General features: G+C 39.5%; 1 protein-coding gene across 4 annotated transcripts in view; it reads right to left on the bottom strand.

Annotated features, from left to right (window-relative positions):
• LOC112395160 (uncharacterized) overlaps positions 1-13,906 on the bottom strand; it is a 404,375-nt gene that overhangs the window by 372,154 nt on the left and 18,315 nt on the right. The gene's annotated exons all lie outside the window — the stretch shown is intronic.

The following is a 13,906-nucleotide window of genomic DNA, read 5'->3' as shown; positions in this document are numbered from 1 at the left end:
AGTCCTAAAGATGCCACCAGAAAACTACTAGAGTAATCAATGAATTTGGTAAAGTTGCAGGATACAAAATCAATGCACAGAAATCTCTTGCATTCCTATACACTAAAGATGAAAAATCTGAAAGAGAAATTAAGGAAACACTTTTGCAACATTTACCATTGCAATAAAATGAATAAAATACCTAGGAATAAACCTACCTAGGGAGACAAAATACCTGTATGCAGAAAACTACAAGACACTGATGAAAGAAATTAAAGATGATACCAACAGATGGAGAGATATACCATATTCTTGGATTGAAGAATCAATATTGTGAAAATGACTATACTACCCAAAGCAATGTACAGATTCAATGCAATCCCTATCAAATTACCAATGGCACTTTTTACAGAACTAGAACAAAAAAATCTTAAAATCTCTATGGAGACACACAAGACCCCGAATAGCCAAAGCCGTCTTGAAGGAAAAAAACAGAGCTGGAAGAATCAGACTCCCTGACTTCAGACTATACTACAAAGGTACAGTAATCAAGACAGTGTTACTGGCACAAAAACAGAAATACAGATCAATAGAACAGGATAGAAAGCCCAGAGATAAACCCACGCACCAATGGTCAACTAATCTATGACAAAGGAGGCAAGGATATACAGTGGAGAAAAGACAGCCTCTTCAATAAGTGGTTCTGGGAAAACTGGACAGCTACATGTAAAAGAATGAAATTAGAACACTCCCTAACAACATACACAAAAATAAACTCAAAATGGATTAGAGACCTAAATGTAAGACTGGACACTATAAAAGTCTTAGAGGAAAACATAGGCAGAACACTCTTTGACATAAATCACAGCAAGATCTTTTTGATCCACCTCCTAGAGTAATGGGAATTAAAACAAAATAAACAAATGGGACCTAATGAAACTTAAAATCTTTTTGCAAAGCAAAGGAAATTACAAACAAGATCAAACGACAACCCTCAGAATGGGAGAAAATATTCGCAAACGAATCAACAGACAACAGATTAATCTCCAAAATATATAAACAGCCCATGCAGCTCAATATTAAAAAAACAAACAAACCAATCAAAAAATCAGCAGAAGACCTAAATAGACATTTCTCCAAAGAAGACATACAGATGGCCACGAAGCACGTGAAAAGCTGCTCTACATCACTAATTATTAGAGAAATGCAAATCAAAACTACAATGAGGTATCACTTTACACCAATTAGAATGGGCATCATCAGAAAATCTACAAACAACAAATGCTGGAGAAGGTGTGGAGAAAAGGGAACCCTCTTGCCCTGCTGGTGGGAATGTAAATTGATACAGCCACTATGGAGAACAGTATGGAGGTTCCTTAAAAAACTAAAAATAGAATTACCATAAGACCCAGCAATTCTACTACTGGGCATTTACCCAGAGAAAACCATAATTCAAAAAGACACATGCACCCCAATGTTCACTGCAGCACTATTTACAATAGCCAGGTCATGGAAGCAACCTAAATGCCCACTGACAGATGAATGGATAAAGAAGTTGTGGTACATATATACAATGGAATATTACTCAGCCGTAAAAAGGAACAAAATTGGGTCATTTGTCGAGACGTGGATGGACCTAGAGACTGTCATACAGAGTGAATTAAGTCAGAAAGAGAAAAACAAATATCGTATATTAACGCCTATATGTGGAATCTAGAAAAATGGTACAGATGAACCGGTTTGCAGGGCAGAAACACAGACGCAGATGTAGAGACCAAAAGTATGGACACCAAGCGCGGAAAATGGCAGGGGTGGTGGTGGTGGCGCTATGATGAATTGGGAGATTGGGACTGACATGTATACACTGATGTGTATAAAATGGATAACTAATAAGAACCTGCTATATAAAAAAATTAAATTAAATTAAATTAAATAATAAAATAAAATAAAATATCTAGCAACTAGTGTAACATTACATGGACCAATTATAATGGATACTCAACCAGCAGACACCAGCTACAAACAACTGATAAAGCTTTCCCAGTGTGTATTATCAGAATACCAACCTGAAAATAGCAATAAATACAACAGAGACCCTCCCTGCAAAGAGTTACATTTTTTTAAATAGGAAGAGAGACAACAGATAAAACATTAAACTAATTATTAAGAAAATTGCAACTACAAGAGTATAAAGAAGGTAAGAGAAAATGTCATCTAAGGAGGTGACATTTGAGTTGAGATGTGAATTAATAAGATGTAATAAGTTGAGATGTGCCCCCCCCGCCAAATATGTCGATGTCCTAATCCCCAGAACTTGTAAATGTTGACTGTGTTTAGAAAGGGGAGCATTATAGATGTGATTAAGTGAGCAGCTTGAGATAACGGGGTTATCCTGGACTATCAAGATGGGTACTAAATCCAATGACATGTCTTTATAAGAGAAAGGCAGATGGAGATTTGAGACAGAAAGAAGACAAAGACACAGAGGAGTAAGCGATGTGAAGACAGAGGCAGAGATTGGAGTGATGCAGCCACAAGTCAAGGACTGCTAATAGTCACCAGAAGTTGGAAGAGGCAGAGAATGGATTCTCCCTGTCCTAGTCAGCCCAGGCTGCCATAACAAAATATCACAGATATGGTGGCTTAAACAACTGACATTTATTTCTCAGAGTTCTGAAGTCTGGGTAATCCAAGATCAAGGTGTTGGTTGATTCAGTTCCCCAATGAGGGCCTGCTTCTTGGATTGCAGATGGCCACATTCTCTGTTGTTTTAATTCACAGTTCATAGTCATTTGTTATAGCAACCCTGGGAATTTCATACAGAGAGCAATATGGAGAATCTGACAGAAGTATATTCTAATCAGAATGAACAGCAAGGGAAAACTTCCAAGATCATCTATAGAGAATGTACCACTTATCAAAGGTCATGAAAGAAGATTTTGGGAAAATACACCACGTTCATAAAGATGCCATTTTTCTCCAAGGTAATCTATAAATCCAATGCTATTCCAGTCAGTATCCCAAAAGATTTCTCATGTAAATTTACAAACTGATTTTAAAATGTATATGGAAGATCACAGCCAAAACAATTCTGAAAAATAAAAGAACAACAGGTATAATATTTACTTAACATATATTGTCTTATAAAGTTAGATAATTAAGAGAATGTGATATTGCTATAAGGATAAACAGATCAAAAGAGCTTAATTTCAGGCTTCCCTGGTGGCACATCCAAAAAAAAAAAAAAAAAAAAGAGCTTAATTTCAAAACCTAAAAATAGACCTTTATTTATGAATACATATAAACAATAACAAAATATATGTATACATATATATTATATACACACACACATATATACATACATTTGAAAAGTCAACAAAGGTGGCATTTTAGATCAGAGGAACAAAGAAAATTTATTTAAATAATGCAGGTGTGCATTATTATACTATTATAAATACATATATATTATATATAAAAAAATAAATATTATATTATATTTATATTATATATTATGTTCTAGTATATGTTATATATAATTTATATTATATATAAAAGGAAATTCCAGGTAGATTTAAAAACTAAATATAAAAAAAAATCCAGGGCTTCCCTGGTGGCGCAGTTGGTTGAGAGTCCGCCTGCCGATGCAGGGGACACAGGTTCATGCCCCAGTCTGGGAAGATCCCACATGCCGCAGAGCGGCTGGGCCCGTAAGCCATGGCCGCTGAGCCTGTGCGTCCGGAGCCTGTGCTCCACAACGGGAGAGGCCACAACAGTGAGAGGCCCGCGTACCACCAAAAAAAAAAAAAAAATCCAACTTCACAAATTTTAAAAAACAATATTGAGAAATACCTTTATGACCTCAGAGTTAAATTTTTCTTAAATAAGACCCCAAAATCCAGAACTGTAAAGAAAAGTATTTCATAAATTCAATTACTTAAAATATTTAAAGACAATATTATAATAGTGAAATGAAAAGGCTCAGAGTTTACTTCACTTGGAATTTACATAAATGACAAAGACTGAGTGTCCAGAATATATAAAGAACATCTACAAAACCAGTAAGAAAAAGACAAACAATTTTACGATTTGCTTTTCCACATTCAACATTCCACAGGCATACAACGGAGGTCTGCAGATGCTGCATGATACACAAATACCCTTGACGCCTTAGTCGGGAGAATGGTCCCTCCTCGGGGAGGAGGTGGAATGGGGATCAGAGGGACCCACAGGACAATAATCATGTGTGCACTGTTTTCCTTCTTGACCTTTCTATTTCTATTTACATGGGTTTTCATGTTGTTACATGTTTCTATACCTGAATTACTCCATAATAAATAAAAACCCAACACAGTTAAAAGCAGTAATAAACTGATCAAGCATAGGGGGAAAGAAAAGGACCTCATAGAACTGATTCATTACCTTCCCTGTAACCATGAACAGAGGTAAAATACTCATTATTAGCTTTTTGCAATTCTTCTTCCTGGATCACATATTAAAAAGTTAAAGTCTCCTATTCTGTATTTATATTAGAAAACTGTATTTACCAATTTCACATTATTATGCTTAAACAATAATTCTTACAGTAGTCATAAATTCTTCTGCTACTGCCTATAGCCCGTTTGAGTCCAAAAAAAAATGAAAGGATTTAAAGATAACAGGTAACTCAGCAGAGGAAAAAGCACAGAAGTCTTGGATGCAAAAGGCCTAGATATGACGTTCAGCCATGCCTATTACTCACTGACGGGGCCTGCAATTTACACAACATCTGCGAACCTCCCCCCTCCATTCCTGATTTGTCAAACGGGAACACTAATTCTTCTTAGATGGAGCTGTACATATAGGAGGTGCCTGGCAAAAAGAGGATTCAAAAATTTTTTTAAGCCAGACATGGCCTCTTGGGGTAGGAGATTTGTTTTTCTCTTTGGATTCCTTGGTTAATCAATATAATCCTTCTTTCCTTCCTTTGTAAATAGTGGTCCAGGGAAGGTTCACAGCAGGAGTCATCCTTCCCAGGTACAAGCAGGAAGGGGTGCTCTACCTAAACAGAATTTTTAAATGATAATGAAGGTCTTCCCTGGTGGCGCAGTGGTTGAGAGTCCACCGGCCGATGCAGGGGACGCAGGTTCGTGCCCCGGTCCGGGAAGATCCCATATGCCGCGGAGCGGCTGGGCCCGTGAGATATGGCCGCTGAGCCTGAGCGTCCGGAGCCTGTGCTCCACAACGGGAGAGGCCACAACAGTGAGAGGCCCGCATACCGCAAAAAATAAAATAAAATAAAATGATAATGAAGCCCACTAAAAGCCTGCCTGCTGTTGACTGCTACCCTGTGCTGGCATTTAAATAATGTCAATACTAAAATACTCCTCTTCTACTATGGTAGACCACTCCCACTATCCTCCCCCTTGGTAAGCCGCTGCTCTTTTATGCCTTCCTCTCTTTGTAGTACACAGCAGTTTAGATTCTGACAGCGGTCTGCCTGCTCCGTCTCTAACTCTGAAGCAGCTGAATGTTGCTGAAGAAAACACACAACCAAGCTAACAATTCCACTTTTGCATTCGTGACCTCAAATCCCAAATGGGCACTAAACACTGGTGAGTATTTCACTACACTTTCTTGGAATATTTCTTTTCTCACTATCCAAAATCACCACATCACACCTTTTTCTTCCTTCTCAAATCTACAACACTCCACCCCTGCCATTCTGCTCATTACCAGCTGATGACTGACTCTTACTTCAATGAGCAAGTAGAAGGACTGGGATGAGACTTCCCTAAGCTTCCCACCATCAAACATGCTACTTCTACCTCTGAAATCTACCTTCCTGCCTCCTCTTCCAATAGGTGAGGTGTTCCTGCTTCTATATGCTTCTCCACTGGTGCTTTGGATCACGTCCCCTATCACCATTCCAAGGCTTCGGGCACACGAAAACCTCCTCTCTCTCAAGTGATAATTTTAAGTAATGAAAGGATGGTCATGGATGGAAGGATGGGTGAATCCATGAATGGGGAGAGAGAAAAAGCAAGAATTATGTTCCCATGATCACACCTCCTTAGAGCTACAACCCCACCTTGTTTTAGTTCCTTTCTCAGTAATAGTTTTCTAAATTGATGTCTAAAATCATTCTCTCCACTTCCTCACTTCTTAGCCTCTCATCAATTTGATCTCACAGGACTTGGTCACCACCATTCTGCAGAAACTACAGTAAGCAAGATCACCAAAAATCTCCATCACATCCAAACCAACGTCGTTTCCCTGCCCTTATCTCAAACTCCCCGCAGCACTCAGCTACTTACTGCTCCCCTCCCCTCGAGACGTCTCTTCCTCTTGTGGCAGCACACTGGTGTCCTTCCTGCTGCCTAACCAACTGCTCGCATCTTCAGATACCACCTGTACACTTCCTTCTCACAAATCTCTATCTCCAGCTCCAGCCTCTCCCCTGAACTCTGTCTAAAAGGCATTTATTTCCATTTTAACATGCCCAGAACGGAACTCTTGATTTTCCCCCATATATGTTCATCTACCATGTTCATCTTATTAGCAAATGACACTACAGCCCACCTAGTTACTCAAGCCAGAAACCTAACAGTTACTTTTTATTCTTTTTTTCTCACATCCCAAATTACCTCACATCATATCAACAGTTGTAACTCTGAAATATATCCTAACTCTAACCATTTCATTCTGTGAAATAAAATTCATATTTTATGGCAAGACTAGAAAAATTTAAACAGAAAAAATCTTCTCTGCCCCTTGGCCTCCTCTCTCCCCCCACTGTGTGTTGTGTATCTGCATTATGCATCAACCAATACCTCCACCATCAGCAGGAAAACCCGGTCAATCGTAAAGAGCAACATTCTCCTAGCATCAACAAGACAACTCCTTAAGAGGTAACGTTCCTTCTTGATCTTGTAAGGGGTCACATGACCCACCAGGACGACGCTTAGATCTGGATTACGTAAAATGTCAATAATATGTTATTTGATGTACAGTCTCAAAAACAAACCAACAACCTCATATAACTGCGACTTGACTTCTAACCCACCGTTCTCAGAGCTTTCTGAGATGCTCTTCCTGGGCTATAATCCTCAAATTTGGCTTCAATAAAATTTTCCATTTCTTTCTTAGATCGACTGATTAATTTTTCAATGACAATTCCATTCTTTATCATCTAAGTCACCTTCTCCTTCTGCTTGACCACACATCATTCTTGCACCAAAAATTCTATATTCCATAAAAAAAAGCACAGACTTCTAAAGTGCGTATCAGATCACGTTGCTCCCCTGGTGAAAACTCTCCAAGGACTTTCCATTACACCTAAAATAAAATCCAAAACCCTCAGTGTGGCCTAGAAGTGCCCACACCGTCTCGTTCATCGCTATCTATGCGATCTTATCTTGTGAGGCCCTCTCTGTCACTCAATACACTTCGGCACCTTCTTTTTCTGGATGCGATCAAGACCCTTCTCCTTAGAATAAATTCACATCCCCATTTGCCTGGGTGGTCCAGGTTTGCATCTGTTATTCTGATGTCCTACCCACTTTTGTATTTGGCCCAGACTTATCTTTTACTTTAATACCAAGGCTTATTAACTGTTACGTTAAAATAAGCCAGGATGAATTTGGTAGATCCTCATTTTGTACTTCTCGTTACTACCCTGGTCTTGCCTAATAGTATGTGAGACACGTGCAGTGAACTCAGTTCTCACTTTAACTGGTTAAATCTGAAAGGTGACCTCAGTGAGGATCCTGTTTCCCAGACCCTTTCCAATGGAAAAGGTCCAAACAAGCTTCCTAAAACAAAGTGCACTGGGACAAGAGGCTAGGGAGAGCCAGCTCTTCCAGTTTTTAGTGGTGTGGGAGACGTAGTAAATGCCTCTGCCTCTGGTGTCTGAACACCAGAAAGAGACAAATCTCCACCCCAAAAGGCTAATTCTGGTACTAGCCAATGGGGCATGAGCTTGGGTAATATCCTGTGGACTACTGGACTTGCTTGTCTGGGTGTTGGAGTCTCAATTAGCAGTGTCTGAGGGTTCCCATTTCGTGGGAAGCTAGTAAGAGAGGTCTGATTCTGAGCACAGATTATGGCTGATGACCTGAAAAAACGCTGCGCAGATAGGCAGCAGCTGCAGTGAAAGGGCACTTGTTCTGGTCTGCCCAGACTGCCTGGATTTTGGAAGGGACACCCAGAGCAGCAACGTCTGCAACAGCAGCTCAGAACGATGCCATTCAGCATACTCTCCCAAATTTAGGAGACAGAAACTTGGAACAACTTCACTGGACTAAGCAACCCTGGGGACCCATAGGGATATCTGGAGATGAGGAAAAAAAAGATGGGCTGCCAGAGATTGTGAAATAGAGATTCAGAGTCATCTACATCTTCTGGTAAATAGTAGGAACATTTTTTTGAACTCTATTCTGGGTCATTTAACTCTCTTCTGGGTCTCCAAAATGCATAATAAATCTGAACAAACTCACTGCTTGCAAGATAACTCCTACAAAGTCCTTGATGCCTTGTCCATGCTGGGTAAACAGTAGCTAGTATCACTGATTACCTAAGCAGTACCCAGATAATGTAAGGCTCCTAGAAGTTTCCAAGAAGTTATACACCCTGATTTACACACTCTAGAGTTTATACTCTACTTCGATTATAACGGAATACATATGAATTTCAATGACAACAAAAGTCAAAATGAAAGTAAGCTCAAACTAAGTATTCCAACAATAAATGCTGCAGGCGTTCAAAGAAAGGGCATTATTTTGAGCTGGGTAATATCTTTTTATATAAAAATGACTGAGGGGCTTCCCTGGTGGCGCAGTGGTTGAGAGTCCGCCTGTCGATGCAGGGTACACGGGTTCATGCCCCGGTCCGGGAAGATCCCACATGCCGCGGAGCGGCTGGGCCTGTGAGCCATGGCCGCTGGGCCTGCATGTCCGGAGCCTGTGCTCCGCAACAGGAGAGGCCACAACAGTGAGAGGCCTGTGTACCGAAAAAAAAAAAAAAAAAAAAAATGACTGAGTCCATGATGGCAATAGGCTATAAAAATCTCGGTCAACAAAAAGTAATACTAACAACACATCCCAAAAAGAAGGCTGTAAGTACTGAGAACAAGTTGAATATTTTCATTTATTTTCTTTTCCTCTAAAAATAAATAATTTACTGTTGGAAGGTCAATTAAGGTACATACTGAAAAACGGCAGGAACTCAGAAAAAGAATAACATGGCCACCCATGCAGCGCCCACAATGCTATATGTACCTCAGTAAACTTCTTTGGCACTCAACCACACAGGACCAGAAACTATATTACCAATGTCTCAGAGTAATAAAACTCAGGGATGCTAATTTATACAAACAAGGCCTACAGAGATTAATTGCCAATGGACCCTTTACACAGAGGAATGCAACTGTCATTTGGTCTAAATAGTGCACTTTTGGACACATGCTTCATGGAAACAAAATTTTCAGATGAGCTTGGTGAGGATGGACTCAGAATGGCGATAGGGCAGTTAATTTTATGACTGCATTATTCTATGACATTAGATCTAATGGACTTAGGGGTCCATCCTCTTAATAAGGAAAGAGTCACCAAATAGCCCCATACTTCATGTTGAACACCTAGAACGTGGTCTGGCTCCCAGCAGGCATTTAGTAAATATTTGCTAAATGAATGAATGAATGAAAGTTCCCCTGTGCTTGGATAATTATTGCCAAACTTTGTCTTTCTGGTTTTCTACAATTTTTCCTGAAATGTTCTAAACTGCATTATTCCAATCAACACATTTTTTGAATGACATATTAATACCTTCAGTCCTTTATAGTCAAGATTCACTAGCTGGAAAGTCGGTTGTTCTATTAAAACAGGGTTTTTCAACGTCAGCACTATTGACATCTTTACCCAGATAATTCTTTGTTGTAAAGGGCTGTCCTGTGCACTGCAGATAGTTTAGCAGCATCGCTGGCCTCTACCCACTATGCCAGCAGTGCAGGCACACACACGCACGCGTGCGCACACACACACATGCACACTGCCTCTCCTGTGTTTCCCATTAATATTTACGTCTGCAATGCATGATGATGCTTTGTTTCATGGTTTTGAGGTAGCTCATTGCAACAGGACTAAGGAAAAGAGGGTTGGCTTGGGGTGGAGTGAGGCAGGGTGGAAGGAGTTTGAGAGGAAAGAATAGTTGCTAAGAACAGCTAAGTCAATCAGAAATGTCCCCAGGCATTGTCAAATATCCCCTGGGGACAAAATCAACCACTTCTTTAAAGTGACATCTCTGTTCTTATCTATTAAGTACTAATTTCAGAATTTAACAGTTAGAGACTATGTCACTGAGTCCTTAGCCTTCACTGCTGTCTCTCCTAAACGTCACCCTTCCCCCCCCCCAGGTACTGTCCAGGCCACCAGACCATTACACAGATACACCACCTGCAGCAGTGATTTCAAGGGAGAGGGGAAAGAAAATAATCTGGAAGGAAATTAGGTCCCTCACTTCCACCTACCACATCCAAATACAGTAGCCCTCCATATCCGAGGGTTCCATATGCACAGATTCAACCAATCATGGACTGAAAATATTCAGGGGAAAAAAAAAAACCCAGAAAGTTCCAAAAAGCAAACCTTGAATTTGCCAGGGTAGCAACTATTTACATAACGTTTACATTGTATTAGGCATTATAAGTAATCTAGAGATGATTTAAAGTATATAGGAGGGTGTGCACAGGTTATATGCAAATACTGCACCATTTTATATAGAGACCTTGAGCATCTTCGAATTTTGGTATGGGGGTGGGGGGAGATACGTGGAACCAGTCGCCCCTCTACCGTGCAGATATGAGGGACCACTGTAATACCAAGGGTCCTCAGAGATACAGTGAATATGGGTCCTATTTTATCAGTTGAGTCTTATCAACACACTTTGTCAGGTTTCATGCAGCACAAAAGAAAAGGAAAACAGGAAGCAAGGCCCCCCAAAAAGATGAAGAAGTTTGACTACAGTGACCATCCTCCCAACAAAGACTGATGTGATTTTATCAGGTTTTCTTTAAAATCCAAACGCTTCTGGCTTACCTATTCTAATACAAAGTTACTGGAAAGAAGGAAAAACACTAAGGAATTTTGAAAAGTCAGAATTCTTGACTCATTGATCCTAAAAACAAATTTATGAAACAAATATAAGCAACATATTATGACTTTTTAAAATTTAAAAAGCCTATTAACTTATATAATCATATTTTACAGATATAAACTAATATAGCATATCAAATACATAAGAAGGCAGAAATTAATACATATGCCAAATACCATCTGAGGTAAAGATCATTTTATAATTGACAGAACAGGGACCCAGACTAAATCAAAGTTATAAATAACAGAATCAGCATGATGCAAACCTTGTGTTTTATCCCCAACCCTACAGCACCTCCCTTGTGAGAGTGTAGGGGAGCAAAACCTGCCACCTCAAAATGTCTCTTTGGCATGCGGATTATTTTGAACTGAAAACAATCAAGGCCCAAAAGACTCAGGAAGAAACTTTGACCTTCCCCATAACTGCCTAAAAAACATTTAGATAGAGGGCCTATTCCAGGAAGGGAGCTATCCCCCGTATCCCTGTATATAGTAGGAACTAGTACAGTAGGAACTATAGTAGAAACTAGGTGTGTAGACAGGGAGGAACCTAGCAAATTCCTCTCTGTGGTCCATGTCTCTTCCTGGCCCAGCAAACATTTATACACCAAACATTTGTTTTTCCATCTCCATGTGCATTGCCTTCCTCCCCTTTAAGTCCCAAACCACGACCCCCAACATCCTCTTTTGTCTTTAGCTGAAGATGGTATTTAAGGGTGAGGGTTTCAGCCATTTGAGGAGCTGTTCAGTTTTTTGGGGTCTCTCCCATTGTACATATGTTATTAAAATTTTGTTTGATTTTCTCCTGTTAATGTGTCTCATGTCACTTTACTTCTTAGACCAGCCAGAAGAACCTAGAAGGGTAGAGAAAAATTTCTTCCTGCCCGACATGAATATATCTCATTATTCTTTCTCTGATTTCATAAAAACCGTAATAACTATCGTTAACTTCTATGTATGCCTAAATTGTTGATACAGCAAATATCACTTTATCTAAAATATTTTAAAACACTTTACAAATTTAAACATAAACATTCTCAATGATTTCAATTGGTTAAATTAAACTTTGTTTGGGAATTCCCCGGCAGTCCAGTGATTAGGACTCTGCGCTTCCACTGCAGGGGGCAATGGTTCGATCCCTGGTTGGGGAACTAAGATCCCACAAGCTGTGTGGTGTGGCAAAAAAAAATTTTTTTAATAAAAATGTTAAACTTTAAGATTTTGATGATCTTAAAAATATAAGATAATAATGTACAAGAGTGAAAAAAAAATTGAACACTTAGCCAGAAATTCTATTTAGTCATATGCTAGGATGATTCAGCTACATAAAGTTAGTTAAATCAAACATATGACCAAAACCTAATGAATATTTTTATAAAATAACTATATATAAGATGTTAGTATATTTGAGCCATGTTTGGTCCTATTCAGGGGAATGGAATGTTTTTCTGGACAAAATAGGAACTTTAATCCCACAGAAACTCTGGGAGACTGATGGTCTCCTCTCCCTGGCTATAGAGCAGGTCTCAGAAAGTCATGGATATTTTTCTGTTTTAAAGTCAGACATGGTATTCCAACAGCTTTTTACTATACCTTAGAACCAGATACAACTGCCTTCAGAGACATTTTTTCCTTCATCCTGAGTCTTCTCTTAATTCTCTTCTCTTCTCAAATGACCAGCCAGGAAAATCAGAGAAGTTTAATGTGCCCAGAGTCACAAAAACACCGTTCTGATAAGCACTGGGAGCAAGGGCATGTCTACCAACAGCTCTGATCTATTTCAGGAGCTCTCTACAAGAGGGTCCTAAGCTAAAGGTGTTTTTTTTGTTGTTTGTTTTTGTTTTTGCGGTACGCGGGCCTCTCACCGCTGTGGCCTCTCCTGTTGTGGAACACAGGCTCCGGACGCGCAGGCTCAGTGGCCATGGCTCACGGGCCCAACCGCTCCGCAGCAGGTGGGATCTTCCCAGACCGGGTCACGAACCCGTGTCCCCTGCATCGGCAGGAGGACTCCCAACCACTGCGCCACCAGGGAAGCCCCTAAGGTAAATTTTTCAGCCAATAAATTTGGTTTAAATATGAAGTGGATAACAGGATAACATCAGGCCAACCTTCAGGACTTTTCCACTTCCAACAATTACCTACAACAAAACCGCAGGGTACTTACACTTATTACCAGTAACCAACCTTTCTACAGAAACAACTCTTTCCTAAATACTTAAATAAAGAATAATAAAGGGCAACCATCAGAAATGTAAAGACCCACAAAAATTTTGATCATTGTTCTTTGCCTACCACCCACAGAAAAACCCTTAAGCCTAAACTGTGGTTACAAGTTAAGTATACCATTAATTTTGAGTGGGAGAAACTATTAGCATATCATCAGCTATCAGTCACCCCAAGACTGAGTCTCTCCTGGCTGGAGTTGTCTTGTTTTGTTTTCGACTTATTTTTTTAAGTAAATGCTTAGGACCACATATTATTTTTCACAAAGAGAAAAGTACAAAAACTGTACTGACCTATGTGACTTATCATGGTTAACAAACCAATTTTAAAAATGAAAAAAAATTTCAACAAAACATATTGCTGATTTTGGTATTAGAATGATGGTGGCCTCATGAGTTCAGAAGTGTTCCTTCCTCTGCAATTTTCTGGAATAGTTTCAGAAGGATAGGTGTTAACTCTTCTCTAAATGTTTGGTAGAATTCACCTGTAAAGCCACCTGGTCTTGTACTTTTGTCTGTTGGGAGTTTTTAAATTACTGATTCAATTTCGGTAGTTAATTGGTCTGTTTGCATTTTCCA

Source organism: Neophocaena asiaeorientalis, unplaced genomic scaffold, assembly GCF_003031525.2.
Source record: "Neophocaena asiaeorientalis asiaeorientalis breed wild unplaced genomic scaffold, Neophocaena_asiaeorientalis_V1.1 scaffold25, whole genome shotgun sequence".
NCBI classification, from domain to species: Eukaryota; Metazoa; Chordata; class Mammalia; order Artiodactyla; family Phocoenidae; genus Neophocaena; species Neophocaena asiaeorientalis.
This window is presented reverse-complemented; position numbering and strand designations above follow the sequence as displayed.